Source organism: Clupea harengus, chromosome 2 (genome assembly GCF_900700415.2).
Source record: "Clupea harengus chromosome 2, Ch_v2.0.2, whole genome shotgun sequence".
Lineage (NCBI taxonomy): Eukaryota > Metazoa > Chordata > Actinopteri > Clupeiformes > Clupeidae > Clupea > Clupea harengus.
The window spans coordinates 14,282,135-14,294,254 of NC_045153.1; positions in this window are offsets into that span (position 1 = coordinate 14,282,135).

Sequence of the window (12,120 nt, forward strand, 5' to 3'; positions counted from 1 at the left end):
AACCATTGGCCTTTGCTCAAATCAGTGAAAAAGCATTTTAAGATTATTCCTGTTTCTGACATTACACGTTGGCTTTACAATACCAGCTCCATCATGCCTGCAGCAAGAAGCAGCTACCTCTTATTCCAACTAGGCAGAGCTGCAAGAGCTGTGTCACAGTGGAAAGTGCCTGACTTCAGAGTGGCTCATTAGTCCTCCCGAGCACCATTTGACTGAAATGGAAGTAGCTGACCTGAACGACATTTCCCCACACTGTGAGCTGTTTGTACAATGTGTTAACTTTCATTCAACTGCATCTAAAAGCCCTTAAAAGCTTCCGGTAATAAGGGCTCTGAAAGGCTGGGATTCAATCAAAAATGAAATCTGTACTTCAAGGTTGATTTGTACTATACTATATTCAACAACAAAGTGGCACAAACAACAATTTATCATATACTAAATCAGCAGACGATTGACCCTAATTTGGTTAGATCGTCAGATTTCATTTTGACATCTTCCCCCTTTTGTTCTATATTTATCAGTGCATTTCCAAAAGGAGGTACCCTTTCCCAGGTGTTAAAGCTTACGCAACAAACCATTTAAACAACAGAAACGGCTGTGTTTGTCTTTTCTTGCTGCCAACCTGTCTATCGTTGATAACAGCCAAAATTTCAACGCACAAACAAAGCAGAGGTACACAGAATGCGTCAGAAAGAGCTACACCATCTACTTTTAGACAACTTCCCCAGTGAGCTAAATCCCATAGCGATGTCGTCAGCGACACCTTCTTGTCAGCTTGTATGTATCTGTATATTATATTGTTAGTGTGTGTGTGTGTGTGTGTGTGTATGTTTAAGTCTGTTTTTTTTTTAAGTCTGTTTTTTTTTCTTCAACATTAACACACACCTACCTGCTATTCCTCTCCTCTCTGTCTGTCTTTCTCTGTCTCTCTCTCTCTCCCTCTCTCTCGCTCCCTCTCCCCTCTCTCCGTGTCATTACCAGTGCCTCCGCCAGCAGGATCAGGAGCCACATGTCAGTTTGTGTCACTCTCAAACACTTGTGCTCCCAAGGGCCTCCCGTCTCTGTCTGGGTCTACAAGAGCCACTGCTACCGCCTCATCATGCCACGTCTCACAACACACACAGGCAAGTGCAGTTCCTAGGCAACGGCTAACAAGGCAGCGCTCAGTTAGGAGCGTGTCACAGTCAGAATGAAACATATAATTTCTAAAAAAAAAACAATTCTAATTTAAACATTGCAACAGGTGATGTTTTCAGCCATTTCTTGTTTAACTCAACGTTCTCAGAGATATTGAGGCGTAAGAGCACACAGTGGTAGGAGAACACCTAATGCTGTGCTCCAATATACATTTCAATGGTAGAAAAGAAATATCAGTCTGAAGTGTTCTTGTGGCTCAAACCGGTACAGCAAGATTGTAACACCCGATCAGTGCTCTCCGCCTTCTCAGCCTCATTACTGAGCCGTTCGGCTGTGTTTCCGTGTTTGATCTGAGCCTAGTTGACCGTACCTTTTCAGTTCACGACTTTAACCTGATTTCTGCCGTTTGGATTACTCTTCTGGATTGTACTTTAGAACTGCTTTTGATAAACTTCCTCATACTCTGAATCTGGGTCTTTATTCATTACAAAGGCGCTAGCCGTGTCATGGGGTCGATTCCCAAGGAGCACACAGACCGGTAAATGTACTGGAAGTCACTTTGGATAAAGCATCAACTAAATAAATAAATGAAGAGCTGTCTCTGGGTCTCTCTTGGGCTGTGTAATCAAAGTCCTTACAGGCAAGTCTCGCCACTTGACAGCCATCTTGGCAACGCATTTAGGCAGCTTTTTTGGGCAAACAAGATCAAGATCTGCAAGACCTATCTAAATTAATGGGGAGAGATCTGTAACTCCGCATAGGATGGTCAAACAGACATTTAAAGTACATCACATGAATCAGTGTTTAAATATTACATTAACAGTGTGAACATTTCACATTTTGATGGGGTAGCCTCCTTCAATAGATGCCTGGTGGAAAAGATGCTGACATCACCAGCACCTCACATTCAAACCTGATCATTGACACCGGAACATTCAGCATCACTAATAGATAAGTAGTGCTTTCCATTTAATTTGTATTAACTAATAGCAATTCATGTGTTAACATGAACAAGCTATGAATTCCATTGAATGGCTTGTGTTAGATAACTAATGCATTGCAATTTACATGAAGGATCTCTTTGCCTAGCATCGTCCATTCCATCAAAGAACATCTACATTTGTAGACATGAAACTCTACTAAGTGCTGCAGTTAACGTATCATTGTTCTGGAATACTGCATTTAATGAAAAGCACATGATGGAGGTTTAACACAAAGTGAAACATTTTACATGAAAGTTGAGTCATTGAACTTGGAACTCGCTGTGCACTGAAAGTTTAATAACTGAATAAAGTATAAAACACAGTCAAAAAGTGAAATGAGGTTCTCAAATGGGAGAGGAGTTTATTGATTTTGGTGGCCTGAATGTTTATTGTAATGTGACAATCTTTTGTTGTTGATGATGTATGCAATTGTAAAATTATGGAAATATATGTTGAAATTTGAAACATTATGAAGTGAAAGAAGTCTCAAATCCACTTCAAAACTGACTCATTCTTTAGACTAGTTGATTGATATCCTTTTCAAAGAAGGAAAATAAATCCTCAGTAACAGGAATCCTTTGAAAGGCAACAAGCTAAACAAATGTATGTTTCAAACTTTTCCAGTTCAGTGTGCTGTGCAAAGACAAATCACTGGAGAGACATCATCATCATCTGTAACGGGCAAACAGATTGAAATGAAGAAACACTGTTTTATCATGTCCGCTGGAAAGAGAAAGAGAGGGTTTTGAATCAGAAATGTCCTACCACCACTGAGCTACTGCTGTTAACCCTGTTATTCCCCGTGGGGAATATTTCGTTTTTTGTAAGGGTATGTTTAGATTTGATTTAAATTAAAACAAAATTTACTGCAGTCCTTTTACTCTCATGTTATTATTGCTGAAGTCTCTAGAATATAATCATACATGCCACTTTTGCCTCAATGTTTTTAGTTAGGGGAAATATACAAAAACATCAAGGCATGTCAGACTACCTAAAACTGGCCTTAGACTCCAGAGTGTTAAAGACCTCCAGTGCTCTCCCTGGCCAAGAGCTCAAATACAAACAGATTTACTTGAAATAATCGACTGACTAATCTACTGACCTGAGGCACCCATAACAGCATTGTGGTGCGTAAAATCTGTTTTCAGTTCTCTCAGGAATCAAAAACCATGATTTTTATTGTTGCACAAAATACAATTTGTTTTAACATGTGTGTTGAGAATCAATATCTTCAACCAAAACTGTCTACAAACCCTTAGGCCTTTGACCATTTCATACACACTCCAATCAGTAGCAATGGGGCTACTTCCCTGACACTGATTGGTGTTGCTGACTTCAAATCTGTCTGCAATCACATCTCCTCTGGTCATATTTCTGTGATGGAAAGCTCGCCGCACTGTGAACTGTTCCATTATTAAGCACAACACATGCATGTGGTCTAGACGCGAAACCTGAAACCTGTACATAATGATGCACATTTGGTTTGAGGAAAACAAAGAGAAAAAAAAATGAAAAACAGGCAAAAGACAGAAACAAGACCGAGGTAATAGAATGTGGAATGGACTGCACTGTGAGACTTAAACAGCAAGGCATCTGTTAAGAAATAGGCTACACCCAAATGCAGAGCTAGGTGTTTTTTTCTAATGAGGACAGGCAGCAATCAGAAAACAAGAGTCCAACAAACAGCATCAGAGTAAAGGTCTGGATATGTGCAGAAAGAAAATCAGTCTCAATCCAAAGACGAGGTCAAATCAGTTACGAAGCAGACTCAAAAACACAGAAGTCAGTATCAATAGTGATAGTAATCACAGAAACATTATTTCACAAACGGCAGAGGGACTATGTGCATCTAGGCCCTATATAGAGTTAGATGGGTTAGTTAACAAAGTAAATAGTCTTTTTCACTCGCACCCTAAATCGCCTTTATTTTGGAAGTAGAGCGCGCCCATCCTTACAAACAATTAGTTAACAAGGTAACTGCCCGTAATGAAAAAGAGAACAGGTGGTTTAGCATTCAGGGAGCCTGGTGACACAGGGATTGGATTGGCTAGGACTGGGTATGGATGGTCGCCTGGGTAGTGATGTTGCACCGCCTGAGAAGAGAGAATGTATTCCTCGAGTGTATCACACATGTCGTGTCTGCGCTAGTATCTGGCAACTCCAGTGCTTCGCTTTTTTTTACCCTGCTGCGGCTTTAAGCTTGATTGAAGCTCGGCTGGTCTCGTCGGCAAAGAAAAAGGTTTTTTTTTTTGTCATTCAAAAGGAGCAATGAGAGGGGGGAACTTCCCTGCCACCACCCTGGGTGAGACAGTGGGGAGATCAGGTTGAAATATGAGTGTGACATCTTCTCGGTTTTGATCTGTGTGTAGCCCTGTGGCTCTGAAGCGTTTGGCACTGCTAAAACCCCTCGCCTGAGTAACTCCAAGTGATTCTGTGACTTCAGGGGAAAGCTGGAGATTTACAGTGTGCCACCCACCCAGCCCCCCCCCCCCCCCCCCCCCCCCTCCCCCCCCCCAAAAAAAGTTGCACGCGTGAGATTCTATCGTCTTGTGGTCTGTGATTTGTAGACCTGACAATGTGTGGTAGATTGAACAGCATTAGAATGGGCGCGTGTACCCACTGTAGACTGGCACAGGATTGAGGCCCGAAAGAGAGAAAGAGAGAGAGAAAGAGAGAAGAAAGAGAGAGAGAGAGAAAGAGAGAAGAAAGAGAGAGAGAGAGAGAGAGAGAGAGAGAGAGAAAGAGAGAAGAAAGAGAGAGCAGCAGGTGAATGAGTGAAGGAGCAGAAGGCTGAGCACGCAAAGCCGACAAAAGAAACATGGCCACCACCAGGCTTTTAGACCAGACCTGAAGCCTCTCATCCAAAGCCTCGGCTCTTTTTGTTATAGGGATACCTATTGAATTCAGTTTGTACTTTCAGCATTGCAAGGTTAGATATAAAAATGTACAAATGTATGTTTGGTTATAGACAGGCGTTGCACTTCAAAATGATAGGTTGCGTAACAAATAATGCAAAAGGGTTTTATCAGGAAACAACCAGTGGCGGTGCGCCCCTCCTAAAATTTTTAGATGAAAAAAAAAAGTCAAAAAACAATATATACCAAACAATTAAAATAAGAAATGTACTGTGTTAACGCGTTAAATGTGTGTGGGAGACCGTAAGCCCCTGTCAACAACCACTTAAATGTGACCAAATATAATATATTGCCATTCGTTATCACTGAGATAAGCCACTCCTCCGTGGAGGGGCGCCGGCCAAATGGAAGTCAATGGGAGCTCTCATACTTTCCTCATACATTTGAGCAGGACAGCTTATCATTGGCGGATGAAAGTTCGATCCTGGGGCGCAAAATTTTGCGCCCTAGCCAATGACATTGTTTCTTATTTCAACGCGACTGGACTATTCGTCGAATCAGAGACCTTTATCATTCCCTCACATCCCATATACATCTCACGTATCTAGGAGAGCAACATAGCTAGCAGAGACTTTGATTCTGTGAGTATGGCAACTGAAAACTCTGTGGTATCTCTTCGTGAAACACCTTTCAATCGACGATCAGATGTCGATAAGAAGAGTGAAAGACATGGGACCCGAACGTCCGGATTTAAAAATGCAGCAGCAGAGCATCGGCCGCGGGAGGACGTACACCCGTAGCTTCTCCTCAAGCCTGTATGCTAACCGGAGCTGGTTAGCTGGTTGTTCAGTGAGTAATGCGTGTTTTTGTTTCCCCTGACTGTTGTTCCAAAGTCCTGGGACTGAAACAATCTGGACTGCAACGGGGATGAGGGATCTAAAGCACTTCAACGATAAATGTAAGAAGCACGAATCTTGCCGCAGCCATCTAACTAACAGCCTGAAGCTAAGCCTCTTTGGAAGACTGAGTAGCAAAGCAGCTCGACGAAGGGTACCGAATTGGCATTCGAAAACACAATGAAGAAGTAAGGAAAAAACAGACACATTCTCTCAAGAATAATAGACTGTGTGAAGTTCTGTGGTGCATTTGAGTTGGCCCTGCGTGGTCATGATGAGAGCGGGAACTCGGATAACGCATGGATATTCCGTGGCTTAGTCGACGTCGTTGCCTCACTTGACAGTGCACTGAAAGAGCATCTCGAGAACGCGACTGTGTTTAAGGGAACATCCAAAACAGTCCAGAATGAACTTGGCTGTATGCTGGCTGTTGTGAGGGAAAAGTTATTGAGAGATTTGCCAACTTGAAAGAGAGGAGGGCTACATTTCTTTATAAGTAGCGGGGCCTACTCTTGTCAAACACCCACTGTAAAATGTGATATCTCTTTCTGAATCTCTTGTGCTCTAAACCTCTTTCATGTGAGGGTTTAGCGTCTGCTAAATGACTAAATGTAAATGTAAATGAGGGTGTGGGCACCTGTTTTATTCTGTAAACCTCTGAAACCATTCTGCTCTGAACCTCTCATGCCCAAAGTTACAGTTTGTTGATGGTTGTTATTGGATAGTGTTGAGCACTGTGTGTTGTTGAAATAAAGCTTTGTTTTTTTTAATATTCTACTTAAACTCTTTTCTTCTCATTGTGGAGTGCTATTTCAACCGCGCCGCCCAACTGCGCCCCCCCCCCCAAAAAAAATTCACCAGCCGCCACTGGAAACAACTATATCTCAAATTGTTCATAAATTGAATTCTATAATAAAAAAATATTCAAAACTAATAAAACCAACAATCCATTCTGCTGTTTATTACCTCTCACTGCATGACACCCCACTTGTTAGTACTTGTTAGTATGGACACAGATCTTTCTCTGAGCGACCTTGCAGACAGGAGACTAAATAAATATTTAATGATAATTATGAACCTGCACATTTATATAATCAGTGTGGGTTGCATTTCCTCACGTTGCATTCATACATCATCCATTCCACATCCTTGTTCTTCGCTCGGTGCAGTTTTCATCACTGTGGCGTAAGATGCAAAGTGACTGTCTAAAGCTTGACGAGGGACTCTTCCTGGAGGAAAAACAAAGTGTGTTTATCCCGTTTGACAGCAGCAAGAGAGATCGGACAGCCACCGCTGTCCCACCAGCCTAATTGGTGGCCGTTTCGCTGCATCGGCCGTAATTTTCATAAAGCTGTTGCTGGCTCCAGGCTCTTCTCGCCGCTACACCCACCCAGGTGTCATCCTCGCTGTGAGGAGCCGGAGCTCAAGCGAGCAGCGGGGCCCACGTTGCCTCCTTCCACTGGAAACAATTTACTCCTGGCAGCCATCTTCCCTTCTGCAGGTTTGGATAGAAATGTAGCCCACGGTGCAGCTTTTTTTGACAACGGTGAAACAGTCACAGCTATTTTGGCGCTCATCTCGAAACGGAAAAGGGGCTGTGAGCGGATGCCAAGGCAAGGGTAAAGTACCTGATCACTCAGTCCTAGCAGAACAAATACCTCTGCCAAAAAGTAAAAAAAAAAAAAAAACACACGCACACACACAAAACGTTATGTGGCAGATGGCAAGGCACCAGGTGAATCACATTCCATCAGAGACTCTAATCAATCTCAGTTTGGGAGTGACGCGTGGGCCTGTTACCGAGGGCACCGACGGCAACATCTGGACATTCTGCTGGGTAACAGGCACTGGAGTTAATTTCATTTAAATGTGAAGAGTGTAAAGTCTTTTGAAATTAGTCTCAAACCAAATGCATTTTTTTTAATTGACAAATGTTTGCCAAAGAATAAGCTTTATGATGGACATATTCACAGAACATGTTTTTGGTTGTTTGTTTGTTCATTTTGTTTCCCCAATTTAATACGGACCTGAGATTCATGCAGATACTTTAGCGAAACCCATAAATTCAAAAGTGCTCTTGCGTAAGAATGAAACTCTAGGGCCACAGCTAGGCAGGACAAGCCTTAAATCACGCACAGACTTTTACAGACATTTTGACCGCCACAACAGAACCTTAAATCAGAGTGAGACATGCCCATGACCTCATAAAAGGGTTATATTTGAGAATGCTGTTGTATCAGGTCATCATAATAAGTCCAGTTCTTTCATATTAATGTGAAGCGAGATTTAAAAGCTCCAGAGATGATTGAGAAAAAAAAAGGTTACAGGAACGTCTCATCATTAAAGGTAAAGCTGCATGTATTAAATATATATTCATTTGTTTGTTGAAAATAGCTGACCTACTATACCCCACCTACTGTAAAGTTGCATTAAAGCCAGGGTATTGTCCTAAATATATACATATTATTGTGTTAGCATTTCTGTTAGCATTTTGGATGCAGGAAATAGCTTCCAAAAACCCAGGCATCACTTTGCATCTAGAGAGGTATGTGCCACTGCATGTCACATGGAATTTCAATTGTACAGACAAATGGCTGGAGCAAGTGGCTTATTAATGCTGTTCCAGGCAGCCCTCTCGCCTCATCCAACTCCTGGTGGACAGAGTGGAAAAATCGCTCATATGTGTGTGAAATGAGAAGGGTATCTTCAGAGGGCTCATCAGGAGCACTTCATATTCCATATGTGCCTCGGCCCTCCTCTGGAGAATTCCTATCGCTCTCCGATTTGGGACCTTCTAAGGAGGTGAGCGAAAGGTGAGGGAGGTAGAGAGTGAGAAAAACAGATGAGGGAGAGAGAGAAAGAGAGATGAAGGAGTGTAAGAGAGACAGACAGGGAGAAGGAGAGAGTGATAGAGACAAGGAGGGGAGTGGGGGGCAGGGGAGTTTGTGAGAGCTGGTTTCATAAAACACGTTTCTCACCTCAGGTTCGAAGGTGTTGTGGGACTCTTTGGCACCGCTGAGGAGAGTGAAACGCTCCCACGGAGGAGTGGCCGAGCCCCAGGCTTTCACTTCATTTCACCGTGGAAATGAATCCGAGCTCCAGAGCCCCAGAGGTCCAGGTCCAGTGGCGCTCCCCCTCCCCAGTGGCACCGCTAAGTGAAACATAGAGTTCAGATCTCAGATATTCCATGAAACACAGATGCAAATGTTAAATACAGTCAAAGATATTCCACACCTTCTTTTAACATTTGATATGTCTCCCTTCTTGTTGAACAGATGTAAAACACTTGTTGTTACATGGTAACCAGTGGCAGCTGGTGAATTTTCTTTTGGGGGGGGCGCAGTTGGGCGGCGCGGTTAAAATAAGAAAAGAGTTTGAGTAGAATATAAAAAAAACAAAGCTTTATTTCAAGAACACACAGTGCTCAACACTATCTAATAACAACCATTGACAAACTGTAACTTTGGGCATGAGAGGTTCAGAGCAGAATGGTTTCAGAGGTTTACAGACTAAACCAGGTGCCCACACCCTCACATGAGAGGTTTAGAACACAAGAGATTCAGAAAGAGATATCACATTTTACATTGGGTGTTTGACAAGAGTAGGCCCCACTACTTGTAAAGAAATTTAGCCCTCCTCTCTTTCAAGATGGCAAATCTCACTAACTTTTCCCTCACAACAGCCAGCATACAGTCAAGAAGTTCATTCTGGACTATTTTGGATGTTCCCTTAAACACAGTCGCGCTCTCGAGATGCTCTTTCAGTGCACTGTCAAGTGAGGCAACGACGTCCACCAAGCCACGGAATATGCCTGGGTTATCCGAGTTCTCGCTCTCATCATGACCACGCAGGGCCAACTCAAATGCACTACAGAACTTCACACAGTCTATTATTCTTGAGAGAATGTGTCTGTTTTTCCTTTCTTCATTGTGTTTTCGAATGCCAATTCGGTACCCTTAGTCGAGCTGCTCTGCTATACTCAGTCTTCCAAAGAGGCTTAGCTTCAGGCTGTTAGTTAGATGGCTGCGGCAAGATTCGTGCTTCTTACATTTATCGTTGAAGTGCTTTAGATCCCTCATCCCCGTTGCAGTCCAGATTGTTTCAGTCCCAGGACTTCAGAACAACAGGCAGGGGAAACAAAAAAAACGCATCACTCACTGAACAACCAGCTAACCAGCTCCGGTTAGCATACAGGCTTGAGGAGAAGCTACGGGTGTACGTCCTCCCGCGGCCGATGCTCTGCTGCTGCATTTTTAAATCCGGACGTTCGGGTCCCATGTCTTTCAGTCTCTTCTTATCGACATCTGATCGTCGATTGAAAGGTGTTTCACGAAGAGATACCACAGAGTTTTCAGTTGCCATACTCACAGAATCAAAGTCTCTGCTAGCTATGTTGCTCTCCTAGATACGTGAGCTGTATATGGGATGTGAGGAAATGATAAAGGTCTCTGATTCGACGAATAGTCCAGTCGCGTTGAAATAAGAAACAATGTCATTGGCTAGGGCGCAAAATTTTGCGCCCCAGGATCGAACTTTCATCCGCCAATGATAAGCTGTCCTGCTCAAATGTATGAGGAAAGTATGAGAGCTCCCATTGACTTCCATTTGGCCGGCGCCCCTCTACGGAGGAGTGGCTTATCTCAGTGATAACGAATGGCAATATATTATATTTGGTCACATTTAAGTGGTTGTTGACAGGGGCTTACGGTCTCCCACACACATTTAACGCGTTAACACAGTACATTTCTTATTTTAATTGTTTGGTATATAATATTTTTTTTTTTTCATCTCAAAATTTTAGGAGGGGCGGTGCCCTTGCGCCCTGTATTGACGCACCGCCACTGATGGTAACATAGGTGTTACGACAACTTACATTCGGAAGATTAGACAGCTCATCAATACCACTTCTCATATACCGTGGGATAATTTGGTCCGTGTGTGTGCGCCATCCTCTTTCATGTTGGTTTGGCCTAAATCGCCTATGTGAGGTCTCCCGTCACTCGCTGTCCTCCCCTGAGCTGTGTGTTTGTCCTAGAAGAGCCTGGCAGATCTCCTTATCAGATGGCTTTAAGCCCCCCTCCAGCACACATATCACAGGGGTGAGGCGGCATGTACAAAGCACACAGACCATCGCAGCGGAACACTGACCTTCAGGATGATTGAAGCGCGATGATGGCACAAAGGCATGGCAGGAGATTAGTGTTGATTCCCCCCCTTACAGCGTTTTTTTTTTTTTTTTAACACATACATGTCACAGTGAAATGTCTGGCAGAGGGGGGAAAAAGGCCTTCTCACAAAGAACATTGCAAATAATGATCATTCACTGATACATTCCAAAATGACTGAAATTAGATGAATATCTTTCGGCAGGGCACGGTTTCTCCTCTCAAAGATGAAAGCTGGCACCATTTCTGAGCAGCTTGAGAAAAAGAACAAATCTCTCTCACACACATCCCTGTGTGTGGACTGGGAAGCCCTTCCCCCCTCATTTAGCCTCAACCCCTTGTAAAGGCCCTCTTGTATGTGCCTTCCACTTCAATTAAAAAACACATTAATTACTCATCACTGAATTCTTCACGCTGTCAGCCTTCCCATCCAATGCCTTGAAAATGGCTTGTCGCAAACTATTAACTTAATAAAAATTAACTTGATTTAATTACAGGGAGTGATGTCTCGTGTGGTGGAGGGTAGTTCTACTCATTTGCTGGTGAGTGTATGGGGGGGGGGGGGGGGGGGGGTAACGGAGGCTGCAGTGGCACACAAGCGTGTCCGGGAGTGGGGAGTGGGTGTCCATTTCAACAGCTGCCCAGACAAGCCATTCTTTCCAGAGAGAAATGCTGTACATGCAGGGACTCTGCCAGGCATGCTTGTCCAGCAGATGTCTGGGGAAACAGGGCTGGGTGTCACTCGACACACGCTCACTCGCTCTCTCTCTCGCTCCCTCTCTCTCTCACTCCCTTGCTCTCTCGCTCTCTCTCTCCCTCTCTCTCCCTCCATCTCTCTCGCTCGCTCTCTCTCTCCCTCCCTCTCTCTCTCTCTCGCTCTCTCTCTCCACTTCTGCATCTGCTATCATGCCATCTGTCCCACTTGACCAGATCTGCCTAGGCTGCAGTAGGATGCTGCTAGAGTCACCATGCTTCACAGTGGCTTAAGAAAAACGCATCCAATAGCTCATACCTCAGGTAAACACAAGTACTTAGTTTACAGCATCTAAAGCAGCATCCACCAATCCACCATACCTGCCGTTTC